This window comes from Bison bison, unplaced genomic scaffold, assembly GCF_000754665.1.
Source record: "Bison bison bison isolate TAMUID 2011002044 unplaced genomic scaffold, Bison_UMD1.0 scf7180017864034, whole genome shotgun sequence".
Lineage (NCBI taxonomy): Eukaryota > Metazoa > Chordata > Mammalia > Artiodactyla > Bovidae > Bison > Bison bison.
The window spans coordinates 3,616,145-3,628,735 of record NW_011494606.1 but is presented as its reverse complement, the minus strand read 5'-3'; positions in this window follow the sequence as shown (position 1 = coordinate 3,628,735).

Genomic DNA, 12,591 nt, shown 5'->3' with positions numbered 1-12,591 from the left:
CTGAACCCCCTCCCCCCTCCCTCCCCACTCCATCCCTCCAGGCTGTCACAGAGCCCAGCTTTGGGTTCCCTGTGTCATACATGAAACTGCCACTGGCTATCTATTTTACGTATGGTAATCTATATGTTTCAACGCTACACTCTCAAATCATCCCACCCTCTCCTTCCCCCACTGTGTCCAAAATATCTCGGTCTCCTTTACTGCCCTTCAAGTAGAATCTTTAGTACTATCTTTCTAGATTACATATATATGTGTTCATATATAATATTTGTCTTTCTCTTTCTGACTTACTTCATTATGTATAATAGACTTTAGGTTCATCCACCTCATCAGATCTCAAATGTGTTTCTTTTTATAGCTGAGTAATATTCCCTTGTGTATATGTACCGCAAGTTTCTTATTCATTCGTCTGCCAGTAGACATCTACATTGCTTCCACATCCCAGCTATTAAGTAGTACCACAATTAATGTTGGGATACCTGTGTCTTTTTTTTTTCTGGTTTCCTCAGGATATGTGCCTGGTAGTGGACTGCTGGGTCATATGGTGGTTTTATTCCCAGCCTTTTAAGGGCTCTCCATACTGTTCTCCATAGTAGTTGTATTAGTTTGCATTCCTACCAACAGAGAAAGATCGTTCCCTTTTCTCCATACCCTCTCCAGCATTTATTGTTTGTAGACTTTTTGATGATGGCCATTCTGACCAGCATGAGATGATACCTCATTGTCGTTTCGATTTGCAAGGAGATCCAACCAGTCCATTCTGAAGGTGATCAACCCTGGGATTTCTTTGGAAGGAATGATGCTAAAGCTGAAACTCCAATACTTTGGCCACCTCATGCAAAGAGTTGACTCACTGGAAAAGACTGATACTGGGAGGGATTGGGGGCAGGAGGAGAAGGGGACGACAGAGGATGAGATGGCTGGATGGCATCACTGACTCAATGGACATGAGTCTGAGTGAACTCCGCGAGTTGGTGATGGACAGGGAGGCCAGGCGTGCTGCGATTCATGGGGTTGCAAAGAGTCGGACACGACTGAGAGACTGAAATGAACTGAACTGAATAATGAGTGATGTTGACCATCTTTTCATGGGTTTCTTAGCTATCATTTGAGCCCTGCCTTGAGGGAAGGGAAGGATTCTGTCAGAGACAGTGAGGACATCAGCACAGATGGAACAACAGAAGGAAGGAAGGAACAGCGAGAGAAAGGATTGAGGAACCAGAAACAGCGGGCGGCTTCCAGGAAGTCATCTACCACCCTTGCTGCTGCAGGGGCCACGTTTCCGTCTTCCGGGCTTCATGCACCTTTCCTTCTCATTTTGCCCCACCGAATTTTAGGTTTCTGTGGATTGTCAGAAAGGTTTTTTACTTCTCTTTCACAGATATTTGTTGATGTCTGCTCTGAGTTCCTGGAGCCTGTCCAGACCTCAGCGGTTCCACACCAACCCCCATCTAGCTCACTGTCCCATTGAACCCCCCTCTCACCACCCGCTCCTGTTCATCTTCGGCGGCCACACATCTGGCTTGATACAGCTGCAGACACCATCCCTGAGGAAGCAGGGGGAGTGGCTGATCCAGAGCCAGCTAGCAAATTCCTAAAGCGTTAACAGGTTGGTTTTCATCAACGACTTGAAAGTTCTGGACAGCCAGACACGTCTCTTCAGGGTAATGATATTTGCAGGCCCCAAGGCCTGTCTTCCAGCTCCTGTGCAGGGCAGCCCTCAGTCTCCTGACAGCCATCACTTTAGGGTCTCAGCATCCCAGAGCCAGACTCCCTGAAGCCTTCTCAGTCCTCCTAGAAATCTCTAGGGCCCACGGTCTTACTGGATGTGACAAAACCTAGTTATTATAAACTATGCATTCCAGTCAGAGGGTACCAGGGAGTCCCAGGCTCAGGCCTGAGTCTCTGAAATGATCAACACTACCCTCTGCCTTCTTTGCTTGGGGCTCCCTGGGTGCAATTCCTGCCTTCCTATCTCATAAGATGGCTGAGCAAGCGAGTCCATGAGGCTATAAGTGTAATGGTCAGATGATTCTGTTCTAACGACTCATAGAAGTTTGTGCTTCTTTGGTTCAAAGTTCCCCCATTATCTGTTTTTTTCCTTTGTACAGCTTTCATTTCAGACCACCTCTCACCAAGTAATTCAAAGGGCATGATTTACAGGAATAATCAGTTCCTATCTGTGGTTGCTGTATTGACATTTGCAGTGCCCTGGAAGAGTACCAAATCCCCTGACGCAAACCCATGTAGTTATGCAAACCCATGTAGCAAATTAACGTGTAGCCAGGTCAGCTTCTCCCTTGTTCTGAATTCCCTTGTCACTCCCACAGGTGACATCAACAAGGGAAACTCATGGTTTCTAAATAACCACCAGGTCAAAGGGTTGGCTTTTCACCACTTTTCCCTCCTCCCTCCTCCCACCCACCCCATCTCTGACGCTGGTGAGGAAGCTCTCAGATGAGGAGTCATGATTTTCAGGGTGCTGAGGGTGCAACATTCCCCCTCCCCTCTGAATGGTAAGTCTGTGCAGCTGGGATCATTGGAACGGGGCCTGCAGCCCCACTGGGCTGCAGCCTCCAAGTAAGTTTGCAGATGGGCCAGTTTGGGGATAAGCATACAGCACTCACCTTCGCATCTTCTAGAAGCTCCTGCGTTGTTGCCAGGCAGAACTGCTGTGAAGCCACAGGAGTAACTCTGACCACTGCTGTCCAGTCCTTTTAAATTAAGACTCCCCATGGTGCTAAATGCGAGTATTAAGCAAATATGATCACATCCAGATGGGCCACTAAGGCAAGAGGGAGCAAGCAGGTACAATGTGAGCAGGGATCTACTCACTCATTATGTTGGCATTCACTCATTCAAAAAATACTCTGTGCACTCTTGTCAGGCCCTGGGGATGGAGTGGTAAGTTGACTGCTGTGTTCTTGCTCTCACGGTGCCTACAGTCTGGTAGGGAAGTAGAGGGGTGGCCCAGCAGTGTGGTACAGGGGACAAGAGTGGCTTGTACTATGGGAGTCCATGACGGGGCTCTGCTATGAGTTGAGTTGTGTTCCCCCAGAAGATATGCTGAAGTCCTAACTCTCAGCACCTGTGAATGTGACCTTACCTAGGAATAGAATCTTTGCAGGTATAACCAAGCAAAGATGAGGTTTGTAGAGTGGGCCTTCATCCATTGTTGCTAGTGTCCTTGTAAGAAGAGAAGAGATACAGGGATACTCATGGAGAAGGCCATGTGAGGAGGAGGCAGAGGCTTGAGAAATGTGTCTACAAACCAAGAATTGACAGAAACATCAGAGGCCAAGAGAAAGACATGGAACAGATTCTTTTCTAGAGCCTTCAGAGAGAGCATGGCCCTGCTGGCAGTTTGATCTTGAATTTCAAGCCTGCAGAGCTGTGAGAGAATAAATTTCTGTTCTTTAAAGCCACTCAACTTGTGGTACTTTGTTACCACAGCTATAGGAAACATAAAGGCATTAAACCCAGAGTAATGCATCAGAGAAGGCTTCTTGGAGAGTGACATTTAAGCTGTGATCTAAAGAACAGCGTTGTAATCAGAACTGTTTTGGTTTTTTTTTTTTTTTTTTTCACTGTTTCCCAGATGGCTTCTACTTTTTAGGTCTCAATAAATAAGTCACCTCTTCAGAGGGCCTTCCATGCCATGCTAGATAAGTGGCCCTTCATTACCCTGTCCTATTACCCTGTTTATTTCCTTTATAACATACATCACAAACCATAATTATGGTGTCAACTTATTTGTAAATTTGTTCTTCATCTATCTTTCTCATGAAGTCAGAATCGTGACCTGCTAAGAATCTAGATTAGCTCGGTTGATAGAGAATCTGCCTGCAACGCAGAAGGCCCTGGTTCAGTTCCTGGGTCAGGAAGATCCCCTGGAGAAGGGATAGGCTATCCACTCCAGTATTCCTGGGCTTCCCTTGTGGCTCAGCTGGTAAAGAATGCAATGCAGGAGACCTGGGTTTGATCCCTGGGTTGGGAAAATCCCCTGGAGAAGGGAAAGGCTACCCACTCCAGTATTCTGGCTTGGAGAATTCCATGGACTGTATAGTCCATGGGGTTGCAAAGAGCTGGACATGACTGAGTGACTTTCATTTCACTTCAAGAATCTAGAGTTCCAAAGAATAAGGAGGAATGTTGAGATCTGAATTGTGTTTTCTAAAGCTCCTGGGCTGCAGATGGAGGCTGGACTGGGCAAAAGCAAGACCTAGCATGAGGCCTGACACCAAGCCTCTGCTCAGGTGATAGTTACTGCGTGGAGGCAGGGAGGCTCGTGGGGAGGCCATTTCCATGGTCTGGTCAAGAGATGATGGTGGCTCAGGCTGGAGCAACAGCAGGGAAGATGGAGAAAAGCAGGTGATTCTGGAGACATTTAGGAAAAAGAATGGAAACTGGTGCCTGATAACATGCGGGGAAGAGAGAAAGGGGAGAAGGCAGGAAGAACACTCAGGGTTTAGGATACAGCAGTGGGGGGTTTGAAAGGGCATGCATTCCTGGATGCGGTGAGTTTGAGATGCCCCAGGAGCATCAGAACGAGATGTTGGCAAACAACTGTAACATCTGTAGTTATGGCCTGAAGTTCTGGAGGCCACCCTTGTCTGGATATACTGATTTGGAAGTCTTTCGCCTATAAAGAGTACTAGAGCCTTGGAGATGACTCCCAGGGAGCCTATGAATACAGGAAAATGAGAAAATGACCTTGGACAGAGCCCTGGGAAGCAGCAAACCATAAGGAATGATTAGAAGAAGGAAATCTGCAGAGAAACCTGGGAGGCAGTGGCTGAGAGGGAGAAAGGAAACCATGGGAGAGGTTTCATGGAAGCCATGCAAAGAGCACTTGACAGGGTGAAAGTGGCCCGCAGCATCAAATGCTGTCTCAAAGCCAAGAAAACTGAGCAAAGGAATCTATCCCACCTATTTATGGACAAAGAGGTCATTGGTAATCTTGGCAAAAGCCACTGCAATACAAAAGGTGAGGGCAAGATTGCCGCGGGGAGGGAGTGGGTGAACATTGTATGTGTGGACAACTCTTTCTAGAGAAACTGGGCTAGAGGTGGAAGGTGAGGGTAATTCTTAGACAGTTGTTGGTGTCAGTGGCTGAGTCGTGTCCTACTCTTTGTGACCCCATGGACAGCTGCATGACAGCTTCTCTGTCCTTCACTGTCTCCCAGAGCTTGCTCAAACTCATGTCCATTGAGTCAGGTGGGGGTGAAAAATAAGGAAGTGATGGAGATGTGTTTGCTTGTTTCACATTTCTGGGCACAAACAGAGGTACCAACCCTGAGAAGGCAAGTGGGGCTGGGATCCAGAGCCTGCAGAGAGGGAATCCTGGGGAGGGAAAAGCAGGGAAGAGAGTGGAAAGGGTTGCTTCTCTGGTAAGAGGCCACAGCTATGCAGGTGGGACAGAGCAAAGGGCAAGGGAACACAGAGATCTTGAAAGAGGCTCGATGCAAACAGCCCCCCAGTCTTCCCCTTTCTCACCCTCTTGGCCCCGCCAAATGCCTACACATCCTTCAGAGATCTGTTCAATGTCACATCTTCAGGAAAGCCATCCCAAGGCTTCCAGGAGGGACACAGTACCCGTGATATACACTCTCTTAGCACTCCACACTTCTCCTTCAGAGCACTTTTCTATAAAAACAAAAGTTATAGAGACTTGAGAGAACTACTCTCTTTTCATGGAATTCCAACATCATCTCTCCATGCAAAGTTGCTGTGGTAGGCAAATTAGGAGTCCCCCAGAGATGCCTGAGTACTCTTCCCAGGAACTTTGAATATTTTATTGTACATGGGAAAGTGACTTTGCGAGTGTGATTAAGAAAAGGATCTTGAGATGGAGAGACTCTCCTGGATTATCTGGGTGGGCTCCGTGTTGCCACAAGAGTCCTCATAAAAGGAAGGCAGGAGCATACGACCCAGCAATCCCACTGCTGGGCATACACACCGAGGAAACCAGAATTGAAAGAGGCATGTGTACCCCAATGTTCATCGCAGCACTGTTTACAATAGCCAGGGCATGGAAGCAACCTAGATGTCCATTGGAAGAAGAATGGATAAGAAAGCTGTGGGTCTCCAGCCATATCAGCCTGAAGGTGCCCGATCTTGGCTGATCTTGGAAGAAAGCTGTGGTACATACACACAATGAAATATTACTCAGCCATTAAAAAGAATGCATTTGAATCAGTTCTAATGAGGTGGATGAAACTGAAGCCTATTATACAGAGTGAAGTAAGTCAGAAAGAAAAACACCAATACAGTATAATAACACATATATATGGAATTTAGAAAGATGGTAACAATGACCCTATGTGCGAGACAGCAAAAGAGACACAGATGTAAAGAACAGTCTTTTGGACTCTGTGGGAGCGGGCAAGGGTGGGTTGATTTGAGAGGGTAGCGTTGAAACATGTATATTATCATATGTGAAGTAGATCGCCAGACCAGGTTCGATGCATGAGACAGGGTGCTCAGGGCTAGTGCACTGGGATGACCCTGGGGGATGGGATGGGGAGGGAGGTGGGAGGGGGTTCAGAATGGGGAACACATGTGCGCCCGTGGCTGATTCATGTCGATGTATGGCAAAAACCACTACAATATTGTAAAGTAATTAGCCTCCAATTAAAATAAATTAATTAATTTTTTAAAAAAGGAAGGCAGGAGGATCAGAGTCAGAAAAAGCGATGTGATCATAGAAGCAGAGTGACTAAAGGAGATGAAAAGATGCTACACTGCTGGTTCCAAAGATAGAGGAAGGGGTTGTGAGCCAAGGCGTGCAGGCAACCTCTAGAAGGAAAGACAAAGCAAAGGACACGGTTCTCGCCCGGAGCCTCCAGAAGGAATCAGCCCTGCCGACACCTTGACTTTGGTCCAGTGAGACTGACTTTGGACTTCTGACTTCAGGACTGTAAGAGAGTGCATTTGTGTTGTTGTAAGCCACTAGGTTTGGAGAAATGTGTACCAGCAATAGGAAACTAACACAGCTCTTGTCCTGTTTTATTTTGCTTTTTGCTTTCATCCCCAGCATATGTGATATATGTCTTTAGATATGTGTGTATCTTGGGGAAATATGTAATGTAGTGCTCTTTACTTGTATTTGCTTTTTTTTTTTTTTAGCTATGCTGTGCTGATTGTTGGATCCTAGTTCCCTAGCCAGGAATTGAACCCAGGCCCTTGGCAATGAACGTGCAGAGTCCTGATCACTGAACTGCCAGGGAATTCCCTGTGTGTATTTGCTTTTAATTTACATGAATGCTAATGTGATTTAGCTGTCACACTTATTTGCATTTTTTTCTGTAAATGCCGTTTTTAAGACCTACCCCTAATTGTTGCCTGTACATGCAGTGTGTTGCCCTGCCTGTGACACAGACCCCACAGGGCACATTGACAGCAGTCGACATAGAATGCTAGAATTTCTGGTGACGTCCTGCTGCTGCCAGCATTTCTGAGATGAACGCCCTTCCTTGTCTTCTCCATGGGTCTGTAGGTAGTCTCTTTGGATTGTATACCTGCGGTGTGCTTGTACTGCCCAAAATTCATTCACTAAGTGTGACCAGGTCACTCTTCAGAATACATGCTCCCACCTAAGTAAGTGGCCTTTGCTCTCCTACTTCTCCAACAGTGTCTGATATTATCCAGCTTTCTAATTTTTGCCGGGATTATGAGTGTCAGCAGGCATGCTATAGTTGAACTTTGAACTTATTTCAACTTATTCTTTAAGGGCCATGAGCTTGTGTTTCTCTTCACATACTTCTTAGCCATTTGGCATTTTCCTTATGCAAATTGCTTATTTATCTCCTTTGCTAATTTATCCATTGACATTGGGTTGTGTATCTTGTTGATTTGCAAGACTTCCTTATGTATCTTTTGCATCCATACTCCATTTAAGCTATTGAAAATATTTTCTCCCAGATTATCATTTGTTTAGCTTTGTACATTGTGTTTTTTATTGAAAAAAATGGTTACTAATGGTGTAGATAAATTATCCCTTTTCCCTTTTAAGGTTTGTACTATCAGGGCCATGAAAGAACTCATTTCCCATACCTAGACAAGATTTTCTTCTGGTATGTCTTCTACAAGTTGTTTAAATTTACCTTTCACATCCAGCTGGTACTTACCTTTGTTATAAAGTTTTATAATTTGATTCACAAATGTCTAATTTTTCACTTGGTTAATCCCCACATAATTTATAGATTTGTTGCTATTGTGAATAAAAGTTTATTTTCTACTATATTTTTAAATTGTTGGTTGGTGTTTTGGAGGAATGTTAATGAGTTTAGTAGGTTGATCTTATATTCAGTCATCTTGAGAAACTTAGTTCTTTTAGTTTATCTGTTGGACGTTAGTTTTTATTTGTAGATAAGCATATTCTCTATCATTGATAGTTTCATTTCTTCCATTGCAATAGTTATATTACAATCCTAATTTCTTTTTCTTATCTTAATCATTGATCAGGCCCTCCAGTACTATTAATATATTGAGTAATGGTAGTTATCCCTGTTTTGTAGCTTAACTATCCAAACTATTAAGAAATTTATTGCTAAGATTATCTACCATAGGGTTTTAGTAGAGGAACTTTTTAGAGTTAAAAATATACCCTCCTATTTATAGTCTTTAAGACTTCTTATCATAAAGAGATGTGACCAACCAATACAACATTGTAAAGAAATTATTCTCCAATTTAAAAAAATTAAAGAGATGTGACCTTTTCAAAAAAATTTTATCTGCCCATTGAGAGACACGTGGCTTTTATCTCTTAGTTTATTAATGTGATGAGATACATGGGTAGACTTACTGATACTGGACTATCCTCACATTCCTGGCTAAAGCTTTCTTAGTCATGAGGTGCTGTTTTAAAAATAATTTTGCTAATATTTTATGAATAACTACCTGTGGCTCAGATGGTAAAGAATCTGTCTGCAATGTGGGAGACCCAGTTTCGATCCCTGGGTCTGCAACATCCCCTGGAGAAGGGAATGGCAACCCACTCCTGTATTCTTGCCTGGAGAATTCCATGGACAGAGGAGCCTGGGGTCACAAATAGTAGGACATGACTGAGTGACTAATGAATTTCAAGAAGAACTACAACTATGGCGGTGAGTGAAAGAGTCTATAATTTTCTGTGATGTCCTTATAAAGGTTTGAAAGAGGGTTATAGTGGCCTCGTAAAAGAGTCAGGCGGGTTTCTCTCTTTCTGACGGGATTCCTACCAGGGTGGACTCATGCTGCCCAGGCTGGAGGAGGTGGCTAAGGCCTTCTCACCGTGTGTCTTCCTCGTGTCAAAGTTCTTCCTCAGAGAATACTGGTTACACATGTGTCTGCAGAGATGACCGTGTATGTCCTCCACCCCCAGCCTACTAGAGTCTAAGTGTTATACAGTGAATCTTCTTTAGCCTTTTCTTTGTATGTCCAATGACACACACTCTTCTATAGGGTCAGGCCAGCCTGGGGTTAGGGCTTAGTGTTCAGGGGTCAGTCTGTGGTCGGTGAGTGGTTAGTTCATGGCAGTTAAGGGCAGCCCTTGAGAACTGGGGTCAAGTACGGGTCTTTCCCAGAGGTCATCTCTAGTGAGTCTCTGGGTGGATAACGCCATGGGTGGGTTCAAGGTCAGTCTGTGCCTGAGGTTTGGAGCCAGTCTCTGCCTGGCTTAAGGGTCTACGTGGGGGCAGGGTTGAAGTCAGTCCTGGCTACGGTTAGGCATCAGTGTGTCGCTGGACCATGGATCAGAGAGCAACCCATGTGGAGCATGAGGCTGGCCTTGACCCCATGAGCAGTACTCACTACCCTCTGTGCACAGAGAGGACAGGCTGGATCCCTTTGGCCAAACAGGCTCTGTTCTGGGTGTTTGCACAGCATGTGCTCCACCCAGGTCCTCCTTAGCAGCAGACCTTGGCCCTGCCCCTTCACAGGATCGTCACTCAGCCCTGGGAATGGTCTGTCACTCTGCTCCCAGCCGAGTCAGGTGGCACCACTGCCGGGAGATGGCACTGCCCTGCTGCCCCAGGTCAGGCCCCCCGAGTCCACCACCCCCAGAGAAGCTGGAGGCTAACCTAGGTAGACTCCTACCTAGAGTTCTGACAAAATGTGGTCCACTGGAGACGGGAATGGTAAACAAATTCAGTATTCTTGCCTTGGGAAGCCCATGAACTGTATGAAAAGGCAAAAAGATAGGACACTGAAAGATGAACTCCCCAGGTTGGTAGGTGCCCAATATGTGACTGGAGAGCAGTGGAGAAATAACTCCAGAGAGAATGAAGAGATGGAGCCAAAGCAAAAATAAAACCCAGTTGTGGATGTGACTGGTGATGGAAGTAAAGTCTGATGCTGTAAAGAACAATATTGCATAGGAACCTGGAATGTTATGTCCATGAATCAAGGCAAATTGAAAGTGGTCAAACAGGAGATAGCAAGAGTGAATGTCGCCATTTTAGGAATCGGCAAACAAAAATGGCTGGAATGTGTGAATTTAACTCAGATGACCATTATATCTACCTCTGTGGACAAGAATCCCTTAGAAGAAATGGAGTAGTCATCATAGTCAACAAAAGAGTCCAAAATGCAGTACTTAGATGAAATCTCAAAAACAACAGAATGATCTGTTTGTTTCCAAGGCAAACCATTCAATATCACAGTAATCCAAATCTATGCCCCGACCAGTAATGAAGAAGCTGAAGTTGAACGGTTCTATGAAGACCTACAAGACTTTCTAGAACTAACACCCAAAAAAGATATCCTTTTCATTATAGGGGACTGGAATGCAAAAGTAGGAAGTCAAGAAACACCTGGAGTAACAGGCCAATTTGGCCTTTTAGTATAGAATGAAGCAGGGCAAAGGCTAATAGAGTTTTGCCAAGAGAACGCACTGGTCATAGCAATCACCCTCTTTCAACAACACAAGAGATGACTTGTGTTGACATCTAGTGATGTCACCAGATGGTCAATACCGAAATCATATTGATTATATTATTTGCAGCCAAAAATGGAGAGGCTCTATACAGTCAGCAAAAACAAGACCGGGAGCTGACTGTGGCTCAGATCATGAACTCCTTATTGTCAAATTCAGACTTAAATGAAGAAAGTAGGGAAAACCACTAAATCATTCAGGTATGACATAAATCAAATCCCTTATGAATATACAGTGGAAGTGAGAAATAGATTCAAGGGATTAGATCTGATAGAGTGCCTGAAGAACTATGGACAAAGTTTTGTGATATTGTACAGGAGACAGGGATCAAGACCATCCCCAAGAAAAAGAAATGCGAAAAAGCAAAATGGCTGTCTGTGGAGGCCTTACAAATAGCTGTGAAAAGAAAAGTGAAAAGCAAAGGAAACAAGGAAAGATATACCCATTTGAATGCAGAGTTCCAACAAATAGCAAAGAGAGATAAGAAAGCCTTCCTCAGTGATCAGTGAAAAGAAATAGAGGAAAATAATAGAATGGGAAAGAGTAGAGATCTCTTCAAGAAAATTAGAGATACCAAGGGAACATTTCATGCAAAGATGGTCTCGATAAAGGACAGAAATGGTATGGACCTAACAGAAGCAGAAGATGTTAAGAAGAGGTGGCAAGAATACACAGAAGAATACAAAATAGATCTTTACAACCCAGATAACCACAATGGTGTGATCACTCATCTAGAGCCAGACATCCTGGAATGTAAGTCAAATGGGCCTTAAGAAGCATCACTGCAAATAGAACTAGTGGAAGTGATGGAATTTCAGTTGAGCTATTTCAAATCCTGAAAGATGATGCTGTGAAAGTGCTGCACTCAATATGCCAGCAAATTTGGAAAACTCAGCAGTGCCCACAGGACTGGAAAAGGTCAGTTTTCATTCCAATCTCTAAGAAATCAATGCCAAAGAATGCTCAAACTACTGCCCAATTGCACTTATCTCACATGCTAGCAAAGTAATGCTAAAAATTCTCCAAACCAGGCCTCAACAGTACATGAACCCTGAACTTCCAGATGTTCAAGCTGGATTTAAAAAAGGGAGAGGAACCACAGATCAAATTGCCAACATCCGTTGGTTCATCAAAAAAGCAAGAGAGTTCCAGAAAAACATCTGCTTTTGCTTTATTGACTATGCCAAAGCCTTTGACTGTGTGGATCACAACAAACTGGAAAATTCTGAAAGAGATGGGACTACCAGACCACCTTACTCTGTATGTAGGTTAGGAAACAACAGTTATAACTGGACATGGAACAACAGACTGGTTCCAAATTGGGAAAGGAGTACGTCAAGGCTGTATATTGTCACCCTGCTTATTTAATTTATGTGCAGAGTACATCATGAGAAACACTGGGCTGGATGAAGCACAAGCTGGAATCAAGATTGCCGGGAGAAATATCAATAACCTCAGATATGCAAATAACATCACCCTTATGGCAGAAAGCGAAGAAGAACTAAAGAGCCTCTTGATGAAAATGAAAGAAGAGAGTGAAAAAGTTGGCTTAAAACTCAACATTCAGAAAAGTAAGATCATGGCATCCAGTCCCATTACTTCATGGCAAATAGATGGGGAAACAGTGACAGACTTTATTTTTGGGGCTCCAAAATCACTGCAGGTGGTGCTGCAGC